At 43.5% G+C, this 23,342-nt stretch overlaps 1 long non-coding RNA gene across 1 annotated transcript in view; it reads right to left on the bottom strand.

Annotated features, from left to right (window-relative positions):
- Window positions 1-13,629, bottom strand: part of LOC310676693 — a 50,272-nt gene extending 36,643 nt beyond the window's left edge. Inside the window, exon 1 of the long non-coding RNA XR_014510679.1 lies at window positions 13,238-13,629. This is a non-coding gene — a long non-coding RNA (uncharacterized lncRNA). The remainder of the gene's footprint in view (window positions 1-13,237) is intronic.
- Window positions 13,630-23,342: the final 9,713 nt, after the last annotated feature.

Raw genomic sequence — 23,342 nt, 5'->3', positions numbered from 1 at the left:
TTTATGTGTGTATTCCTCATTCCACAGGAAGAAGCTAGCTCTAACATAACGACTTTATTTAAAAGCCTAAAATATTCACTTGTTGAATTGTAAAGCACAAAATGCCCCCTTGTCCTGGTTCACATGCAACACTAAACTATGGTTTAGTCTTACATGCATAAACCTCACATTATGTGCACTCTCTCCTCCACTGTAGTTATAGGGAGAACATAATAACTACCATTTTCAAGTAACTGAAGTTACCTGGTTAGCATCAAGTATGGCTTGGGAATAGCAGCCAACTTCAAACCATAGTTTCCATCCTGGCTTGTTTTCCTAAACTGTAGTTAGCACTAATCACAGTTCAGATGAAAATAGCAGCTTGGTAGTGGAAATCAATTCATGGCTATATCAAAGGGTAGAATATGGGACCTGTCCAGGTTTGTTTCTGTAGCGGTAAGAGATATTTTATCATTATGGCTAAAAACAATCATCATGTATAATTCAGCGAGGAAAGGAGAACTCTTAGAAATCAATTTAATTGAGGGGGGAATTCAGGTGAAGTGGGAGGGAGCAGAACAAAGAAACTTAACTTTTGCATCTTTGAACCCGCAAGCACATTTTTATATGCTGTGCTCTTTTTTCCATATTAAACATGTAACATCTGGCAGAGCGCATATAAAAGACCATAAAGGTTGTGATCTTTATTCTTTTACATTTTCTTTATTCTGTCCTTTAAAAGAAAAGGAGAATGAAACCTTTAGAAAATTAATAAAGCATATTACAAAATGCAATATTAAATTCCCTTAATCATTAACAAAGCAATAATTTGAAGGTACATTTTGTCCATATCTGATATTCCAAAAATTAAAAATAAAGTCAATTTCTCTTGAAAGCTGTTTCTTTTAATTTTTATATTACTTTACTATATCTAGCTATACAAGTCAATTTTGTTCACAACAACGTAATCTGTATTTCTTAATCAATTTTTTGATTTCCATTTAACTGGTCAGTGAGAGGGAGAATAATTATCTGTTGCTGATCTTGTTAGGCATCAAATGCAGTCAAAGGGCCCAGTGGTAAATCATACCCAGAGTTGGTTTTGATAATCTTTATCATTCATTTCCTAACTTCATAACTATATGAAACTCCAGCAGATATGAAAATCCTTTGCATGTCCAAGAATTATCATTATACATCAAATGCATTTTCTTTCATTGTGCTAAAGCCCTGAGGCATATAAATAGATTATTAGTGTGGTCTTCTTTCCGACCTGTGGAAATTATGTACTAATTCATGTGCACATGTTCCCAGGTTTTTTCTATGATTCTATAGCCCAAATCCCTTTGCCATTTCAGCCTGATAAATTTTCATATCCACAAAAAGGGTTTCATAACAGTATGTTTCTTCTAAATGTCTCTTGGTACCTGTTGTTGACACAGGAATCTTCTGAAAGGCTGATCACACCTTATTTATTTAATTGCCTAACATCCTAGAAGGAAAAATGCATTATTGGAAAATTTGAAATATGGGAGGTCTCAGATTACCAATTTTGAGGATTCAAGAGTGAGGAACCTGTGGCCACTGGCTATACTGGGTAGGCATGATGGCAGCTGGAGTTCAGCAACATTGGGAGAGCCATGAGTTCCCAATCCCTGATTTCCATCACAATAAATAAAAGAACCTATTTTCTATTAAACATGCAAAATTAAAAGTTCCATTATCTTTACAAATGAAACTGTTTCCAAAGATAATTCTTTTTCTGATGGAGTCATTTGCAAAAATGCATGCTAATGGGAGAGCCTTCAAAGTAAAAACCCTCCCCTATCCAAATAAGTAGTTAATTGGGTTTTAAGTGCGGGGGTGGCTTTTAAATCCAAGGAGTGAAGTCAAAGAATCTTCTACATTTCTGTATTATAAGCACCACCAAGAAAACATAAGCAGAATCTTCAAGCCAATTTGATATAACCAGTGACAGAGCACTGTTTCAATACAAACTATATTTGGAACATTCATGCTCCTTTCATGCATCATAATTGTAAAATTTTCTTGGATGTTTTAGATGACTTTCCACTGTATATACAATCATCATCGTGGGATCTCATTTTCTTAAGAATTGTTCCAGGAATATATCTTGAGAACGTAAGAAACAAAAATATATCTTTGATTACTAGTCATCCTTCCGGCAGCCACTCAGCCCAGTGGAGATATTTGTCCCCTTCAGTTTCTCTGCATTTCCCGAGTTCTTCAATCACGGCAAAATAATTTACTCAGAAAAGCTCATCCAAATGTGCAGAATACTTAATCCAAATGTCTCTGAATACATAAATCTGACCTGGTATAAGTAGTTCCGTATGTTGGTTAGGTATTTTAGGATTGTTATGGGGAAATTGGGGTTTGGCTTTTACAGCTCCGCGCCCCGCCCCCAATCAAGGGAAAAGATATCCCTTGTGTCTCTGGTCAGAGGTAACGCAATGGGACAACAAAGAAAGCAAGGCAAGCTGTTGACCTCTATTGATGTGTTTGCAAGCCAAGTCTCCCCAGCCCCACACAAGGAGGTGAAGAGCCCAGAGAAAAATCAGCTTACAGTCTTTAAATGCTCAGAAGTGCCTGCCCACCTTCACAGAGAGACCACCATGAAACATCATAACCTTGCAATAGATGCATCACAAGAGGTGGTGGTCTACAACAGAAATTGAGAGTATGGCTTGTCACCTGTGAATCAGGATGCCTCCAGTATCTGCTAACTACCTTTTCCTAGCCAGTCTGAGCCATTCTTTTGAAATGGTAAATAACATTGGCACCAGATTGACAAGGACCTGTTGCCAGTCACACAGAATATACGCTTTTTACAGGTCTGTTTGGCAATTTTAACAGTTACTTGTCAAACCAGTTCATGAAGGGAAGATTCAGCAAGCATTTCCTGCTGTGTAGCTCAAGGCTGGCTAAGGGTTAAATATGGATGCTGTATTGCTCTCTGTACTATTTCAGCTCAGGTTTTAACAGGGTCCAGTATGGATGAGATATATCAGTCTTTATCAATCTGCTGTTCTTCAGATGTTTTGGACCAAAACTAATATGAGTGTGCTGACTGGGACTGATGGAACAAAACAGCTGGAGGGCATCAGGGGGGTGAGGACTGGACTAGATGAGCAGCCCACTATGCTCCTTTCTGTGTGTATCTTACCAGCTACTGTTTATTATAACTAGAAATGCCTCTCCAGCAGGAGTATTGTCTCCTGATGCCAAGAATTGTACCTGGGTGCCCATATGCATGATCTTCCACTGAGCTACAGTCCCCAATGTTTTCTCCCATAATATATTTTCACATAGCCATTCAAATTTTGATCAACTCCACAGATACCCGGGATCCTCACTATAAGTTTGTGGCTCTTATAGCAAGGTGGGGAATTGGATCTGACCAACTTGCCATGAACAATTGTTGACAGGTGAGTGGAGCTGCTCACCTGTCAGTCGCCTGATGACATATGCCAAAGGCATATGCCTGGTGTCAAACCTCAAAATAAGAGTTAGGAGTGCCCTGTAAGTGCATCATCAATTCTTCCTTTCCAGCCCTGGCTTTCAGGAAGAATCTCTGCAGCCATGACTTGGATCTAAGTCAGGGCTGCAAAAATTCCCGCCCAGAGCGGGGCTTGCATTCAATGCTGAATTGAAATTCAGTGCTGATGGCAAGCTCTGCTTTCAGCAGGAATCACCTCTGCTTGGGAGAGCCAATCAGGAGCTCCTGTGTGGAAATGGTTTCAGAGGAGCTTGCACTTGGTGACAAATTTGAAAGGTGCCACATACAACAACCTGAAGGTTTCCAATTGCTTCATTAGAGATTTGGCTTATCTGCCCCACACCTGACATCATATGTGAGTTGGGTGTGGCTTGGGAGAAACCAGCCTCATCGGCTAAATCAGGACCTTTGGCAAGTGCCATATGATTTAAGGACCGGGGGTTTTCTATTACCCTCTTATAGTATTAATACAGCATTGATTTGCATTCTTTAAATGTCTATTTATACATATTATACTTAAGTAAATAAATGGCCCAGTTCTAAATCTGATTGCTTCTGAGAGAGTTGCATAATCAGTGGCAGTTCACTAATGAGCGGATGTGTTTGGGATCATGGCAAAAATCCCACTGCATTGCTGATGCTGATTTACCACCAAAAACAAATTTAATTGGATTTATTTGTTTCCTTGCTTTTTGTACAGGTCTCTTTACCATTGATTTTTGTGTGGGATTTGTGTGTTTTATTCAGGATGCTTGGTTTCTTTTAAGAGGCTAGCAGAAATGAATTTTGATGTAGACTTACATGACTGTATTGAAACAATGATGCCAAATTATTTAATTGACCCTCAGCTATTCATTAGTGCAGTTTAACCATGTTCTAGCCTTGGCTAGATTAGGACAATCTGAATCTCAGTTGTTCCCTTAGGAAATGAGTTTTGATCATTCATCCTTGTTATTTTGCCAGCTGCTGTGCTCCTGCCAAGCTCCAAAGACAAACATCAATTTGTTTGTCAAAGTTCTTGATCACCTGGTGAGTTCAGCTGCAGGAAAGGATTGCAGGATTTGTGATAACATCTTTTTGGAGAAAGTTTCAGATGTAGATTTTGCTTCTCACTTTACCTAAGTGAGGGCTGCCTTTGGGTCTTGCAGACTTTGCAGCCCAGCTGACATGGCATGAAACTTAGGCTGCACAGACAACATACATTTAAAGCATATTACTTTCCCCAATAGGGACGCGGGTGGCGCTGTGGGCTAAAGCCTCAGTGCCTAGGGCTTGCCGATCGAAAGGTCGGCGGTTTGAATCCCCGCGGCGGGGTGCGCTCCTGCTGTTCGGTCCCAGCGCCTGCCAACCTAGCAGTTCGAAAGCACCCCTGGGTGCAAGTAGATAAATAGGGGCCGCTTACTAGCGGGAAGGTAAACGGCGTTTCCATGTGCTGCGCTGGCTTGCCAGAGCAGTGATGTCACGCTGGCCACGTGACCCGGAAGTGTCTTCGGACAGCGCTGGCCCATGGCCTCTTTGAGTGAGATGGGCGCACAACCCTAGAGTCTGTCAAGACTGGCCCGTACGGGCAGGGGTACCTTTACCTTTACTTTTACTTTCCCCAAAGAATTCTAGGAACTGTAGTTTGTGGAAGGTGCTGGGAATTGTAGTTTTGTGGGGGTAAATTACAGTTCCCAGGATTCCATGGGTGGAAGCAGTGTGCTTCTCCTGTCGGCAGGTGAGATCCCTGGTCCCCCCTCCCCTGGTGTGTCACTTTTGACAGGTGACCAGGCCTGTTTACCTCTCAGTCACCTGAAATCACCTGACACTGGGTGACTCATTTTTCCTGAGTAGCGTGGCTCGAGTCCATGCCATGCTGCAAAGGAAGATTCAAGTTGACCCCTGCAGACTTGTTGTCACTGCCCATCAACTCATCAGTGGCAAAAGCAAGCCCACTTAGGGTAGGGCAGGGCAGGACTGTGCTATGGTGTTCTTCATTAGAAACTTAAAAATGAGGCCATCCAAATGGGCTTGCTGTCACTAACCATGAGCTAATTGGTTGTGCCAGCAAGCCCCATCCCCCTTGCTAAGGAACAATCAAGAGCACATGTTAAGGCTCCTGTTTGTGGGTACCTACGTCTCTACCTGCCCCACATCTGATATCACTTATAGCATCAAATGTGGGGCAGGTGGGGTAGGTTAGGAAAAGCCTCCTCACAAGCCAATTTGGGTCCTGTGCCAGGCCTAGTTAGGGTGGGTTGGTGGTTCCCCACCCCTGATTTATTCCTGCCCTCTCTCCATTTTCATCAACACAAACCCAAATCAAATCGAGCCCAAGTCCTCTTCAAGTCCAGTTGAAAATGGGTCAGTGCTTCCTCACCCAGCTACATTTGTGAGGGACAGCCTATTAAGTTCAACTTCAGGCACTGCAAATGTGGGCTCCCAAGACCAAATGAGGCATGATTTTTCTCATGCAGTTTTGCATGGCATAATTTAAAAAGAGAAGGAAAGCTGGCATAGGTTATCTCTACACTATATTGGTACCAAGGCATGGAGGCAGAGAACTTTATCCCATGACTTCAGCTGGAATCCCACACATCTTCTATTAGCAATGGAAGATGAACTCCCACTGATACCAACCTAGTAGAGCTCAAGGCCTCCCACCCTGGCTATTGCTTTGGGTACAACAACTAGGTAGTGCCAAGCTAAATGATTTTTAAAAATCAGATTTACTTTGATCCTCCCTGTGTCCAAAAGAAGTTCCCTCATGGCACCCTTGAGGCCTTCATGGAAAATGAGAGTTTAATGAGGCTGAGAGGTAGAAGACACTTGCTAAGCACTGTAATAAACACAGAGAAGCTGCTGCACTTTGTTTCTGCTGCTGAAGAACAACCTGATGCTAATAAAACAAAGAAGCCAGCTGTACATTCATCCCCCGTCTAAAGAATAGTTAAACAGCAGGTGTTTTTATGGACTATTCCAAAGTGGCTGGAGTGGTCTGTTCATTAAGCACTCATTTGCTGGTAAACAACTCAAAGTAAATCACTCCTGAAGGCAAAATCTTTCTGGTATTGATAGGAAGAGCAATGCAGAAAGCCTGGAAGCCAAGGCAATGCTTGCGGAAGGCTGATGCTATTCCATGAAACGTGACAAGACTCTTGCTGCTTAGAAACCATTTAACATCCTGCTGTATTGTTCTCAAGGCTCTTTTAAGGGGGGGGAGCAAAGTAGCCTTTGAAGTAGCAAAGGTTTCATGCTTTCCTTGTCCCCACAGAATTGATCCCCAAATTCATGTAGCATTGAGACAGAGAAAGAAATGAAGCATATTTAAATGGCTTTTAAATTAAATGCTTTTCATGGCCATATTAGAAATAAATAATTTCAAAAGACACTTATTATTTGCATGTAAAGCCCACCTTTCCTCCAAGGGGATCAAAGCATCATAAATGGTTCTCTCCACCACCACACACAAACGTTTTATCCTCGCCACAGCCATGTGAGGTAGGTTGGATTGAGAGGTAGTGACTGGCCCAGCATCAACTCAGTGAACCTCACGGTTGAGGGGGAAGTTCAACCTGAGTCCCACTGGCTCCAGTATAACACCAATGTCACAGCACAGAGGCCCCAGCTTGAAGAAAATATTGGGTGAGGACCAGACAAGGATGGTGATATGAGAGGGAGGGAGGAAGGGTGGCAAAAAAAAACCCTTTAAAGTAAATGGCCAAGCTCTGGACAATGTCCCTCATCTCTCTCCCTCCTCCCCTGGCTTTTATTGCGAGTTTGGGAGGGATTTAATAGAGAGGACCCTGCAACTGGGACTGTCAATGGGAGCTTCTCTTGCTGTTGAAAGTATGTGTGTTTAAGTTCCAATCACAAGTAATAATAATAATAATAATAATAATTCATTATTTATACCCCACCCATCTGGCTGAGTTTCCCCAGCCACTCTGGGCGGCTCCCAATCAATTGTTAAAAACAGTACAGCATTAAATATTAAAAACTTCCCACCAGAAGGCCCTTGGCGCTGGATCTCAGGGTCCGGGCTGAGCGATGGGGGTGGAGACGCTCCTTCAGGTATACAGGACCAAGGCCGTTTAGGGCTTTAAAGGTCAGCACCAACACTTTGAATTGTGCTCGGAGATGTACTGGGAGCCAATGCAGGATCTCTCAGAACTGGTGTTATGTGGTCCCGGCGGCCACTCCCAGTCACCAGTCTAGTTGCCGCATTCTGGATTAATTGCAGTTTCCGGGTCACCTTCAAAGGTAGCCCCACGTAGAGCGCATTGCAGTAGTCCAAGCGGGAGATAACTAGAGCATGCCACAAGAAACAACATCAGGGGGAAGGGGTGTTGCCCAATCCCAGCTCTCTTGCCATCCAGCAACCTTTTACAAGTTCGCTTACAGGGCTTGTTGAGAACTGAAGTCCAAATGTAGAAAAGAAAGAAAGGCAGCAATGTCCAACTTTTTTGGGGGGGGCAGTCTGCTCAAATATTTTATTGGGATGGTCAAAGGGACCTGGATTTTGGCATTTCCTTTTAGCTCACTCAGTATCTATGGGTATTACTTTCAGTGCCATAAAGCTAGCAACTGAGAAGCACCCTCTCTCAACTGCGACCCTCAAGTCTACTATATCGCCAATATACTATTTGTTTCAATGGGGCAAATGCGACAAGACCTTTTATCTAAGCCTGGACAATTTGTAATCCACCAAGAGGAGAAAATTCTGCCAGCCTTGTATGCCAGACGTTTGACAAAACCAATGAGCCTGCCTTGGGCTGCACACAGAGAACAAGGGATTATCAGTTATATGGCAAATCAAAATCCAAGTAGGCTGTGTTTTAAAATATGTAGCCCATTCTGTGAAGCTTTCTTTCCTTTGAATACAACCGTTCAAGGACAAATCATATGAAAGAGCTAGACAGCTTTCAGATAACCCTCCCTAAAATATCTATGATATGAAAGGAGATTTTAAAAAGTTGCACACATTTCAAAGTTTTCATGCAAACTTTGCAATAATTTGCATTTTTATTTTTAGTTTATGCCAGGTGTTATGGAATAACTCCCACCTGGACCCATGCTGACTGAGGCTGATGAGAGTCATAATCCAACACATCCAGAGGGCACCAGGTTGGGGAATGCTGGGTGAAGTTTATAAATCAGAGGCAAAGCACAATCCAATTAGCTGTTCACTTCATGTCCCCTGCTTTATCTTTGCTACGGTACCTTGGAGACCTTTATGGAATTCATGTGCCTGCTCAGAATTGCTGCTGAAAGCTGAATTCGACCCCAATCAACCTTCTCTGTGTTTGTCTTGTGGCTGACATACACTGCTTCTCTCCTCCTTGATAAATAGAACAAATCACCCGCATAGGGAGTGGGGAGGAGAGACCCAAAGATTCCCTACTATATATCACAGGATAGTTTCTTCAAGGGGAGTACAAAGCATGGCTGGTGTAGAAGGAGACAGTGTAGCCTGGGGAGGGTCGTGGGGACCAGGTGGAAACCTGGGGAATTATAGTCAACCCCTGGACTGAGGCTCCCTATCCCTGGTTTTAATCATTGTGCCTGGTTCACCAACATTAGTTTGAAGGCCTGACCAGCACCACCTTTTCCTGTGAGAGGCATTTGATGAAATCTCCTCTTGTGCTTTTGCCTTCCTTACATGACAGCTGGAATTACGAGTCTGTTTGCCTCAAGCAGCGGGACCTCTGAATACGAGCCCAGAGAGGCGTTGGTTAGCCCTGAAAAGCAAAGCCCCTGGGTGTGTGTTTTTTCCCCTGCTTTATAAGGGCAGAGGAAAGTGAACCAGGTTTTCCTGCCATGAATTTTCGAAATCAGCATCAGATGGGCCTGACATTTCACGTACCCAAGCTCCAAAGGACCTTGTCACATTTTATTGACTGCTGTAAGGTTCAGTTTAAGGACAAAAAGTATGCTAGCTTTAATAGCCAATATTAAACCTTTTTGAAGTGCTGAAAGTAACGTTGTTGCCATGGCAGCAAACCTCTGGGATGTCCTGCGTGTTCTGGATGTACTTTTGGATTGGATGAAAAGCAAGAGCCATTTGTGCAGGTGTGGGGAATATTTGGCCAGCCAGATGTTGCTGAACTGCAACTCCCATCAGCCCCAGCAAACATGGCCAATGTCCAGGGAAAAGGAGACTTGTGGTTCAGCAACATCTGGAGGTCAAAGGTTCCCCACACCTGCTTTTTAGTGTATCAGAAGTGACAATTAAGAAACCAATGACATTGCCTTGCTATCCCCCTTCACACATTATATAAATAAAGGGGCTTCACATGATTGATAGAAAGCAGGGCTGCAATGCTGGGCCTGACCCCTTGAAATCTACACACAGAGTAGGCATCTGTAAGGGGGCTGAAGGGTGGGTGGATGATCTCTGAGGCTGGTTACTCTCTAGGTATAGGACTGCAGGCTGGCAAGTTGTCCTGTATGTTAAGAGGGAAAAACAGTTCTGAATTGCAAAACTACTTCTGCAGGGCAAATTAAAGTAAATGGAATTGTTTTAATTAATTTAATTTTAATCAGAGAAGAGGATAATGAATTGTTTTGTTTAATCATGCTGAGGTTTTTTTGACAGGGGCCTTTTTTAATTAATCTAGTAATTGCAAATTGATTTGCTTCAAATAATGTGTTTGTTGTCCCCCCCCCTTTTGGGGGGGGGGCTACATTTCTTCTCAAAAACCAGGGAGTCTCTAGTAAAAGTTGCTGCTGCATCAATCTGCTCCCAAACTCTACTGGGAAGTATCCAACATCACACTATTATCTTGGAAGCTCAAGGCCTGATACAGGAGGAATGTCATCCATTTCTTAGTCAGAGCTGCCAAACTATCCAATGGTTTCAAGGTTCATTATAGCTAGTAATGGACAATCCCCACCCTCCCCGCTTGAATTGTTACTGAATCACCAATTCCACGTGCCACTGGCAAACACTTGGGACTGGTTTTGAACTGATTTGTGTTTGCACACATGCTTTCTTGCTTTACTGCTTGGGAATTGTAGCCCAAAGCCAGGAAAGGCAGCATCTTGCTTAGGCAACTATGTGGCACGCCCTTTTCTTCTGCATATGTTGCAAAGGCTTCATTCATGAACCTTCACCAGCTCACTATGTTTTGTGATCTTCCATGATGGGTGTTGCTCAGTACGGTATGTCAGGTTTTAAAATTGCATTGTTTGCTTAATTAACTTTCTAAATCATTATTCAGTTTATTAGTCACCTGCCATTTAAAGAATCCCCAAGACATATGCCCAAAAAAGGAGCATAACGTAAAATCATAATAAAATACACAAAAAGAAAACCCATGCAATGCAATAGGCAGCAAATGCATCATAATCTTATCAAAATCCTAGGAGGAAAGAGCAGCTTTGTACCTGGCAATAGGGTTGCAACCTTTGTTCTGGCAAAATGCAGGACAGGGGGTGGCATTTGTCTGGTGCTAAAGTGGTGCTAAAGTGACTTCAAAGCAATCCTTTACAATCTATTGCAGCCTAACAGGATGGCCGCTCTGGAATTTGGCATGCATACACAAACATACACATGAATTTGTAAATTTGTCTGTTCTTGGCTACCCTGAGCTTTCTCACACCCTTTCAAATACATGCATTTGGAGAGGATCCCTAACTTGAAAAAGAGAGAGAAGACCTGAAATACAGGACAAAACTATATCAATACAGGACATAGAATTTTACACTGAAATATGGGACAATCCCGTATTATACAGGACAGGCGGCAACCCTACCTGGCAGTGAAAGGATGTTAATGATGGCACTATGTAGACCTATTTTGGATGCCTAGTATAGCTTAATCAGTAGAGCACAAGGCTCTTAATCTCAGGGTCATGGGTTTGAGCCCCATATTGAGCAAAAGATTCCTTCATTGCAGGATTTTGGACTAGATGACCACAGGGTCCCTTCCAACTCTACAGTTCTATGATTCTATGGTTGTTCTGTGGGATAACCATACAATATAACCAACATGCTTAAGTGTAATTAATGCATGAAAGGTTAGTGCCATAGAGTATTCTGTCCTGCCAGGCTTAGCTAGGTCACTTCCCCTCACCTGGGGAGGAGGCTAATCAAGCCTATTGTTATGCATCAGTCTACCTGAGAAGCTCAGCTTGTGAAGAGGCCAAGCTGGTTGCTGCAGCTTAACCACATGACTCTTAGAAGCCATTCTTGTGTTCCTACACCAACAATTTAGGAACTTTCATCACTGTAACTAAGCCATTTTACTGCCTGTGCAACGTTTTCTGAATGCTGTATGGCAAAGCGTAAGTATCTGACCTTTGGAAAGTTTTTAACTAAACCATTAACTTATCAGACACGTAGTCTTTTTCTATGCTGAGGTAAGAAGAGTCTATCTTGGATCTCGCAAGGGCATATTTTAAAGGTCTAACAGCCTATATTTCCACACTTTGCTGCATGTTTGGTGATTTTAAATCTCTGCTAGAGTTGTCTCACCAAAGGGTACTTGCCCCAAACCATTCATATGCCTATCTTTTCCTTGCTACCAACGTGTTCAAGAGAAATGCGTCTCCCCAACCTTTCCTTTCCAGCGGCTAGATTTGATTGAGTTACATTATGCCTAACCCAGTTTGGATCTGTATGCAAGAAGCCCATGCCAGTCAAGCTCAAGTCCATTTCAGCAATAAACAGCAGACTGCACCAATCAGCACCATCCCAACAACAGACCAGGCAGACACAAAATAGGCACATAAAATCCTAAGGGCGTCGATATAAGAGAGTTTCCAGACTGCCACTATTTGGGGATGGGATTAAATCCCATCCTGACAAATTCAGGCTGCACAGTTCAAGGCAATTTGGAGCTTGTGAAACAAATCCACTCCTCCCAAAAGATGTGCCTTTTTGTGATAGAAAAATGCATTGACACATGTAGGATAATTTTAATGCAGCATCTCCCCACAAACAAATCAGGCTAAATGCTCATTAAACGGACTGTCTGGAAATAGCCAAAATTGTGGGTAGAAGGGCATTTTCAAGGTTAGAGCTGCTTATCTTGAAATCCCTTACAATCCATGAGCTGGGTAAATACATATTGCAACCTATCAGACTTGGATAGCATCAATATTTGCAAATGTTGGAGGTGCCAACTTAAATCTCTTACTAGGCCAGGAGTGGAGACCTTCAGGCTGAGGGTCAAATGCAGCCCGCCAGTCCTCTCTCTGACCCTCTCGATTCTCCTCAGACCATGGCTCCTCCCCAGTCCACACCCCTTTCTGTCCCTGCTCCATGCTTTCCTCAGTGTTTTTGCCTGGCTGAAATTTGCCCTTCCACTGTGCTTGTCTGGTTGGAGAACGAAGAGGATTGTGCCAAGTTACATGGCTGAAGTGCAGCACACTGTACCGAAGTAAGGGTCACATGTGTTGCCCAGCCTACTTTTTGCTCTGGCCCCACCTACTACTGGAATGTGCCCCAGGAGGAAATGTGATCCTCAGCTGGGGAGGGCATCTTACCCTTGGCACAGTTCACTAGCAGTGAAGACTCCTCCTAAACTCTTCCACTGCCACAATCAGCCACTCAAGCATCGTGGGAACTGATGCACCTGTTTTGTTAACACCAAAATGTGTTCTGGTCAATATATATATAAAATTCAACCCGCTACAGGGAGGATTCAATCCTGCATGGTGCTGCTTTGCAAGTCGCTTTCCTTACAAAGCAGCACCCACACCCCACAAGATAGATGCTTCTTGGATGGGCAGCAAGCCAGGGCATTAGGCCTACCTTCTTTTGGGAAGATGCAGTTTCTGGTTAGTATACAGCCCCAGGCTCAAATGCTAGTGGGTAGTCTGGCAGTCCAACAGGTCAGGAAACATGCTCCAGGTTCAATACAGGAAGCCAAAGTCCAACAGGCAGGCAGGTTCCCACCTCTACAGCCAATCCATAGTCAGGGAACTTGAGGTTCAGTCCCAAAATACACAGTCCTGTGGAGCTCCTAGGACCCCCCAAGCTGGAAAGTTAAACAAACACAGCACCTCAGCTTTGCTTGTCTTTCATCCCTTGAGTCTTGATTGCCGCATCTGGGCTTGATGAGTCATGTGACCCTCACCTGTTCTGAGTCTACTCCAGCTGAGGAATCACACACCCAGAGCTAATGAGCCCCACCTGGCCAGCTAGGGAGCCCTTGCCTGCCTCAGCCTCCTAGAACACACCTCCTATTAAGTAGTGGGTGGACATAGCAGACAACACAGAGATTTCTTCAAGTAGTTCTTTATAAGTAAGCTGGAATTGAACTGAACAGCAAACAGCTCAGCTGGCCTGCTTTTATACATTGTAACAACAACAGCCCAGGGTTTCCTGCCTAAATTACGGACCTGAGCGAAAACTATATACACAATACCCCCTGGTGGCCAGGGTGAGAACTTCAATACATAACACCTCCTGCTGCTCCTTATGCCTCAGAGCCGCTGTGTTCATGGGGAAAGGGGCCCCTCTGGCTCTGGTTATGGGTCCTGCTCCTCTGGTTCCTGTGAACTTGACCCCCATCCCCTTGCCATCTTCTCTCTCCCCATGAGTACTTTCTATGCCCAAACTCTCCTTCTCCATCCCCAGCTTGCCCAGGTGTGTCTCAGTCACAGCTACACCTCTTGCCAGGATCCTCTTCCTTCTCCCCATTGCCCTACCGTTCATGACAAATGGAAAGCAAAACAAACAAACAAAAACATACACACTACCACTGAAATGATAAGTTAAGTTCTGCACCCACTGGAAGCATACAGAAATTCTAAAGCACCCTATGACAGAAGCAGAAGAAAAGAAGACTCTTTTTCAGGTGAAGAAAATGTTTAAGAAATTGGCGGACTGATTTTGGCACAGCAGCTTGGGGTACATGGGCAGAAGCTGACTCACACATCTTTGCAGTCCCAACTTGGATTGTGGTGGGAGTAGTTCATGTTGTGTGCAATGTCCAGACTCTCTCTCTATATATAAACCTTACTGCCATACACCTATGACTGAGTAGAATATATTTGCAATCTCATGCTTATTCACATTGTTCCTTATGGAGAGCTCCTGCACAGGTTTCTCCCTATTATCATTTAGGGATCTTCCTTTGCCTGTTTCACTTCAGACAGATCACACTGACACACACTGTCCTCAGCAGTATCCAAAAAAGCCCCACTCAGCAGCCATTCTCCCTCACACAGAGAGAGAAGCGGAAAGCAGTTTAAAATGACAATTACTTGAATAACAGTCACAACAGAATGGAATGCCTCGTTCATGTGACTCACAGTCACCCAATCACATGAGAGAGCTACTGCCAAGAAACCCCATGCTAAAAATACACAGCAATTCAACATAAGCAAGCATTCCCATTTCAGGAAATTAAACCATTATCCGTAACTGTTTATTCCTGGATCTCTCAGTAGTCTCTTAGGAAGAGACCACTGCATAGAAAATGCAACAAAGCGTGTTGGAGAGATTGCTTTTCTTTTCCAGATTATTAATTATATTCTTGATGCTAGAAGCTTATTCCTTGACAATTCCTTCTTGACAGTCCTCTCCCCATCTTTAGGCAGGACAACTTGCTCCAAAGACAGCAGTGCATGGAGAGAAATAAAAGCATACAGTGTGCTGGTTAATTTAAAGGAACATGAAAGGTAATAGCAAACAAAATCATTTTTTTGTTCTGTGAACATATATAGCATATATATATATAGCAAACATATATAGCAAACAAAATCATTTTTTTGTTCTGTGAACATATATAAATTCCAACCATGATATGGGGAAAGGGTTACAATAAGGCAAGGATATGCTCTGATCATGCAGAATTTTAAAGGCAGTTAATCCAAAGGAAGCCTGTGAGGAATAATTCACCAATTGATCTGGACAACGAAATGGGACATAGCATGTGAAGTATGAAATAATAATGTGGAGGGTGGTGGTGATGGTAGGGAGATATCCAATTTCATAGGCAGTACTATTGTCTGTTGTTTTAGTTTGATTTTCTGTTTCCAGGCCTCCTAGGAAAGTGGCAGACCTTGGTGTCTCAAATTTGAGTGGTGCCCTGTGTGATGCCAAAATCTGGTGCCTCTCCCCTACCATTGTATGTCAAAGTTGCACACACACTCCCACAGCACCCCAGAAGTTCCACACCTGGTGTGACCACACCAGTTGCGCTCCCCTAGATCCGCCTTTGCCTAGGAAAGCAGGTCACCAACCTTTGGGGGCCAGTGAGCATAACTGGAATGTTGAGAAAATGCTGTGGGTACCAGTCACAAAATGGTTGTCATGGGGGATGACACGTCACAAAATGGCTGCCACAGCTGAGAGATCAGGATAAGAGACAGGACCACAAAATAGTGCAAGCTTGCTTTCCCATCAATGAGGACTAGAGTTGCCACTAAACTTGCTCACAGAGACAAGCTCTTTGTTTGGACCAGATTTGGGGTGGGGACTGCCATCCAAGGAAATGTAGGGCATGTTTAAGGCAGCATGTTCAGTGTAGGAGAGGCTAAGTCAGTGCAAATAGGAACTGAGCAGGAAGAGCAAACATTCTCTTGTGTGGTGTGGGTTTTTTAAAGGGGATATATACCAAGACTTTTGCAGGCACCATGGGGGGTACTAGTGGGCACACTGGTGCCCACAAGCACCGTGCTGGTGACCCCAAGTCCTAGGATCCTGATTTATTAAAAACTACTGAAGCTTTTGGACAGTCTATGCTGGGGAGTTTTGACACAATAGCTCCATCTGTACAAGCAATGACAGGATACTAACCACACAGTATCTATGCCATGTGGGCTTGCTAAAGCCAAGCAGTCTGGCACTGAGGATAAAATGGCAGCTGGGGAGTAGGAGGGAAGCACCATGGATTCTGCCTTGAGTTCTTTCTAGGAAAGGTGGGATAAGAAGTGCAAAAAGGAAAGCAAGGTTGCTGAAAGGGTTTTGGAGCAGGTTTAGATTTAAGTGTGTGGAAGCCCTGTTCAGGTCCTCATTCTGATCTCAGAATCATGTCTTATCTATTTTCCATTCCAATTTGTTTAGATATGGAGGAGGAGAGGGAGCCCTAAACACAACCCAAGGAAGCCAAACTATGATCTGAACAGGACCAGTATCTGTTCACAGGGTGAACACTAGCATCATTGAATATATAATACACCATGGTCGCTGAACTGGGTTTCCCCAGTAGTCCCCCTGATGATTCGCACCTCTTAGAGTCTCCCGTAATAGCTTTATTTTGTTATGTATATATTGTATGGGTTTCTACTCCACATTTTGATGTAAAAGCATTTCCATGGTGGTTCACCACTACTTCACTAAAATAATAAAAAAATATATAATAACATTAATGGTAAAAATCAACAGTCCTTTTTTTTAACCCTACAAGATACAAAGAACAAAAGCAATCTATACACATCACTGCATCAGCCACCTCTGTTCAAATATTCAATATTCCCATAAACTTTTTTGGTGTCTAGCAAGTTAAGAGCTGAAAAACATACAGTGGTACCTTGGGTTACAGACGCTTCAGGTTACATACGCTTCAGGTTACAGACTCCGCCAACCCAGAAATAGTACCTCGGGTTAAGAACTTTGCTTCAGGATGAGAACAGAAATCGTGCTCCGGCGGCGCGGCGGCAGCGGGAGGCCCCATTAGCTAAAGTGGTGCTTCAGGTTAAGAACAGTTTCAGGTTAAAAATGGACCTCCGGAACGAATTAAGTACTTAACCCAAGGTACCACTGTATTGTGAAAGGAAATGCCCTTGAAATGAGGAGGGATGATCCAGAAAAAGGCAGTACCTGTCCGATGATGTTTGAGGAAAGTGGAAAGGCGGTTGCTGCTGATTTCACTTTCTCGGTGCAGTCACCTGTGTCTCACTTCAAACTGCTCACGTGGATGGAGGGTCCTTTGGACTAGTGGGGAGATGGTAATGGGGTCTCAGAGTTCCCCACTTGATCAAAGAGCCTCCTGTCAGCAGAGGGACACTATTGGAATGCATAGTTAAATACAGCTGTGGTGCATACATAACATATGGAACTAAGGTGGCAGTGATAGCCATCAATTTAGATGGCTTTGAAAGAGGATTAGACAAATTCATGGAGTAGAAGGTCTCCATTGGCTACCAGCCATGATGGCTATGCTCTGCTGCCACCGTTGGAGGCATCAGCCTTCTGAGTACCAGTTCCTGGGAGCCACAGGAGGACACAGTGCTCTCATGCCCAGGTCCTGCTTGTAGGTTTCCCACCAACACCTAGGTGGCCACTGTGAGAACCGGATGCTGGACTAGATGGGCCATCAATCTGATCCAGCAGGCTCTTCTTTTGTTCTCATGAATACAATTAAATGCCACCCACTCTTTTTGCTCACATAAGAGGGCTAATTTGAAATAAAGGTAAAGGTACCCCTGCCCGAATGGGCCAGTCATGACCAACTCTAGGGTTGCGCGCTCATCTTGCTCAAGAGGCCGTGAGCCGGCGCCGTCCGAAGACACTTCCGGGTCACGTGGCCAGCGTGACGAAGCTGCAACTGGTGAGCCAGCACCAGTGCCGCACACGGAAATGCCGTTTACCTTCCTGCTATAAAGCAGTACCTATTTATCTACTTGCACTTAGGGGTGCTTTCGAACTGCTAGGTGGGCAGGAGCTGGGACCAAACGACGGGAGCTCACCTCGCCAAGGGGATTCGAACCAACGACCTTACGATCAGCAAGTCCTAGGCAGTGAGGTTTTATCCACAGCACCACCCGCATCCCTCAATTTGAAATACACATGCTTTTTCTTTTTTAAACAGCAATTCCCATCCAGCTCTTAAAGCATGAATGTTTTGGAAAGTAGATATTGCATTATGTGAATTCAACTGGTGTATGGTATGCAGATGTCTCTCCACGGGAAACATTTGTGTTGATGACTATTACATTCTCCTAATTTAGATGCCTTGGAATAAAGAACAAACTTAAAAAAAGAAGAAGCAGACAACAGAAGACATTTCAGTTTGTCTGGCACTTTATGTTTGCCAAATGGTGTGAGCAAAAGCTTGCCGAAGTCATTTAAAGTAGTAGTAAAATTAGCATTTCATGGGGCCTTAGCTATCAAGATTAATAGGCATTGCTGAAGATCCATTCAGACACAATTTGCTGGATATGTAGTGAGCATAGTGACAGAACACTGTGGGGCTAGCGGGCTGCTCTATGTTGGAATCTAGCTAACAGAGTACCGCAAATTTGGATCTCGTTCATAAAACCTCTGTTCTATCTTGGATGAAAACAGAGTAACAAGTTGTAGGTTTTATAAGGCCCTTTTTATTTAAAAAATCATCTGAAGATGAACAATGAATAGGACATTGTTCTCCAGACATTGCATCACTGTACAGGTAAGGTCTTTATATTATAATTATAATTCCATGTGTGTGAATTACAAAAGCTGTATCTAAGAGTAGTGTAGGGGGTCATATATGTGGTGGAAAAAAATTCACTTACTAAGGTTTCTTTCCAGGTGGGTAATTTACCAAAATAAAAGGGCATAGACCATTTCAAAGGAAAAGACCTCTGTGGGCACATGGGCCCCCATAGAACACATTTAGGTAGTGTGCATGGAAGGGGGGGGGGTGTCCCGTTGTGCTAGCAGTAATCTATGTGCTGATGGGACCTTCAGTTAGCACTACATTGAATACAACCTATGGTGTTCTTATAGGCTTTAGCTAATTGTTCATTATTTATTTCACTGCAACATTTAAATCATTATTGCTATTCAACATTTAAATCTTTATCATTTTTGGACCTTAAAAATGCAACAGCAATATATTGGTCATTATAGGCAACTGCTTTCCTTTGGAACACAACAAAACATTGAACATTTCATTTATTTTGGCTCATCTCATGTCTAAAGGATATCCCCCAGAGGCAGCAAGATATGATAATGATTCCCAAGGAAAGTATGTGAGGTAAGCAAGCAAAGGCAAACTTTTGAAGCTGATATTCAAACGATCCAACCTATCTAAAAATAAATACATTGGAACCCAGAACAGACAGCATTAATTACACCTTAGAGGATCCACAGAGTCTTTGGTCTTGAAGATGTGTTAGTCAGGAGAGCCAGGAAATAACAACCAAAAGGAAATGAGCCAAGCTTGGGTTGTTAGGGAAAATTGTGTAAGTCCAAATTACTCAGCTAAGGGACTTCCTGGAAATATTTCCAGGGAGCCTTCACGCTGCCATTAAACTAAGTCCCTTAACAGTTCAGCTTGTTTTCTCCCCATTCTCAAGTAATAACTTTTCTGTAATGAGAATTTGCAAGTGATGAAACCATAGCTGAAGCTCTCTGCTGGGAGAAACCAGAACCAACTCACTAAGATTACTTAATTTATATGTTCGTCACTTCCCACAACCAAGGATCTCTCAAACTGAAGATTCACACAGGCAATAAAACTTACCTTAGTTACAATGTGGTAACAGTTCCTAAATAATTGGTATAAGCACGCAGGACTGGTTGGTGAGAGCCATGCGGTTGAGCTGGGGCAACCAGCTCAAAACTCTTCAGATGCTGAGCTTCTCAGGTGGACTGGGGCTGAACAGAAGGCTTAATTACCGTATCTAGTTCCTCCCAAGGTGAGGGGAAGTGTTCTAGGCTAAGCCTGGCAGGACAACTTGCTCATTGGCAGTAACCCTTTCATGTGTTAATTAGAATTAACATGTAGGTTATATGAGGCTAGTTATCTCACACAAACAGGATAAGGAAATGAGAATCCTTGATCTCAATTCAAGTTTATATACTTACTTTCCACAAGAGTCTACATATATTCAGAAATAGAATTTGGATGCTAGAAATGTCTTTAGTACAGAAATCAGGTCTGAAATGTGAATTTCTGAAACTTCTACATCTTCCAACCTTAATCATTATCACGAGATTAACTTTTTAATTATATGTTACTTTCTATATGGATGCTTTAGTTGAGATTCCTACATTTCAGGGAGTTGGGCTAAATGACCATTGGGATCTCTTCCAACTCTACAATTCTATGATTCTATAATTCTACCACCTGCAAACCGTATCATCATATACACTCTAAAAAGTGCCGGGGAAATTGTGACAGAGTGAGTTCTAATTTGGGTGGGGCCCAAATGTTGTTGAACTACAGCCCCCATCATCCCTGACTGTTACCAAGAAGTTCAGCTGCAACTCTGCACCTGCCCCAAGACTATGTGTTCATGTTGGCTTTGCTCTGAGCAGTGGGTGCGCACCATTGCAAGAAACCTGAGGGAGCTATAGAAGCTCAGGATAAGTATCCTTCCAGCAGTGAGTGGCTCGTGCAAAGTATCAGGAGAAACCATCGTGGTTCCTGCCAAATGCTTTCCCCATAGCAGATCCTAGACAGGAGAATTTCAAAGATGCATAATGGATTATGTCATCTAATTGGTACCCACAACTTCTACCATATCTAATGCAAGTAGATGCCCTGCTTTAGCATTAATTAACTCTAGACAATAATGAAAGCAGCCACCAGCAAGCACCTTCTCTCAGTAATTGGATTAAGTCTAAAATTACAATGTCTCCACCTTTCCCTGTGAGCTGCTGCAGTGATGACAGCAGCAGGGATGTGGTGAGCTCATATGTGGTCTCTCCTCTCCTTCCCTCTTCACCCCCTTCTCTCTCTCTCCCTCCCTCCTTTCTCCTTCCGCAATTCATTCCTGCTACCTGCGACACAGAGGCGCAGTACTTTGTCCAGCATTTGCCAGGGGATAAAGGGGAAAGATTGAGAGTGCTTCCAGGCTGACACTGTTTTGTTGGAGAGATTCAAGGAGCTATAGGGATTTGTAATCAAAGCAGATCAAAGGGCTTTAAAAGAGAATGGGACTATTTTGTGGTTTGGAAAGTCATGGGGAAATGCATTGAAAAGTGTGGGGTGAATGAATGAATGGGTGGGAAGGTGTATGAGTACCCTGCAAGCTTTTCAAGAGAAATACTCAATGCTCAGCAAACAAATCAGATGGAATACTCAATACAGACCAGATATTATCTAAAATCCACATAAGCATTGTGCATGCAAATTGGGACTACGAGTGCTCCATGAACCGGTCATCTGGAAGCGCCCTGTGACTGACAGAGAGAAAGAGGGTGAAGAAGAATCAGGAGAAAGATAACTGCCCCTCTGCTGCCACTGGGACAGCCACCAGGATTAACAATTACAAGCAAATTTAGAACTCCAGAAAGTGGGGGGTAACATTTCCCGGTTGTTCTTTTACTCGTAGTTGCCAGTCCCAATCCAGTTTGAGCCTGGTGGAGCTCACCTACTTTTTAAGGCAGTCACCTATGTATTTTGGATAGCCCTAAAAGATAGGAAATGGGTATTTAATATGTAACTGTTGGAGGGGATGGACAGACATAGCGTAGATTTTTCCATCCTAGGTGCCCAAATGACTTGGCACTGATCTCTTGTTTCTTCCTCCTACCTGGCAAGGTTACATCTGCTTAGCTACTGCACGGCATGCAGAAGCATGGAGAGCCAAGGATATGCAGGACATGCCCCACCACTGCATTGTAAATGGCAGCATTGTGGAGTCCTCTCCTGTCCACCTGCCTCTGCAGAACATCCACTGTATCTGTGGTGGAGGAGGAACTCTCCCTGATTGCATATTGACATTATGGGAACAGTGTGTCAGTGATTTTTCAACATGTATTGCTTGTTTCATTGTGGAAATGTTCCAGCTTTCTATCTTAGTAATGGAATGTCCCCAGGAGAAATACCACATTGCCCAGTAACTGGAGACTTACCAAATCTTTTTGTTCTTTTCCTCACTTCCCCCCTCCTTCCATCCCCCGCCAACACCCCCGCCGCTGGCAGTGCAAGTAGTGATACACTCTTTTCACTTGTTTAAGCCATCTTTATTTGCTTAGAATTACTGTCTCAGAGCAGTGGTCAAAAGCAGGGGCATTGGCTTTTAATTCAGATGATGGGCCTTGGCTCATTTATATATGCATGAACTGAGCCCTTTTAGAAAAATTGTGGATGCTAAGGAAAATATACAGTAATGGAGACTTGTGTTTCCTTGAGTACAGAAAAGGCCACTTACCTCGTCTCCTTCATGGGAGGGCAATGAATGGGAATGCATAATGTATGCCTTTGTCGTACTCTCATCAGCACAGACATACTGGAAATGAGCAGAAATAGCCAGACAGAACATCAATCTTTTGCGTGCTACAAAAAGTACTAACTAGCACTTTTCCATTTTATTAGATGTCTAATGTGCTGGGGCTTCATCTCCTCTCCTCTCATTTCTCTTCCAATCACCCAGGGAGAAATAGACTAATGCTGAGGAATTATTCTAATGTTTCATTGCACCCAAAGCATGGGACTGTGTGCTTTGAATACCATTGTCCTGATCCCATCGCGGGACAGTGATGGCCCCAAGTAAGGTAGAAGTCAGTAGGTGCAAGATTCTGGAGAAGATGGCAAGTAAGGCCAGGCCAAATCAGGACCTTGAATAAAGACCAAGGCACTGGTGCAGGACAATGGTTAGTCGTCTTGCAGCTGAGGCAAAAAATACAAGTTGCCTCAGCAATGTCTTGGGGCAACTGGCAGAGCTTTATAGACCTGGCTATGTCATCAAGATGGTAGCTCCACCCGCTGAGCTCTGCATCTTGCTTTGTGCCCTTTTCTGCAGCTATTGGCTTTTACTAGGCAGTGGGATTTTAAGCTGTGAAGACTGCTTTGCAGAAAGCTGCTCAGAGCTCTCCTGAGCCTCCAAGGAGCCTATGATCCAGTAATTGAACGGCAGAGACATCTTCTCACATGGATGGATTTAGGGCTGTGCAAGTGGTATACACTCAGTGGGTACTGATCCGAGGGGGCGCTATCTTGGGCTTTGGGAAGGAGGTGTGAGGCTCTCACAAG

This window comes from Podarcis tiliguerta, assembly GCF_965153285.1.
Source record: "Podarcis tiliguerta genome assembly, chromosome: 4".
In the NCBI taxonomy this organism is placed as follows: Eukaryota; Metazoa; Chordata; class Lepidosauria; order Squamata; family Lacertidae; genus Podarcis; species Podarcis tiliguerta.
This window is presented reverse-complemented; position numbering and strand designations above follow the sequence as displayed.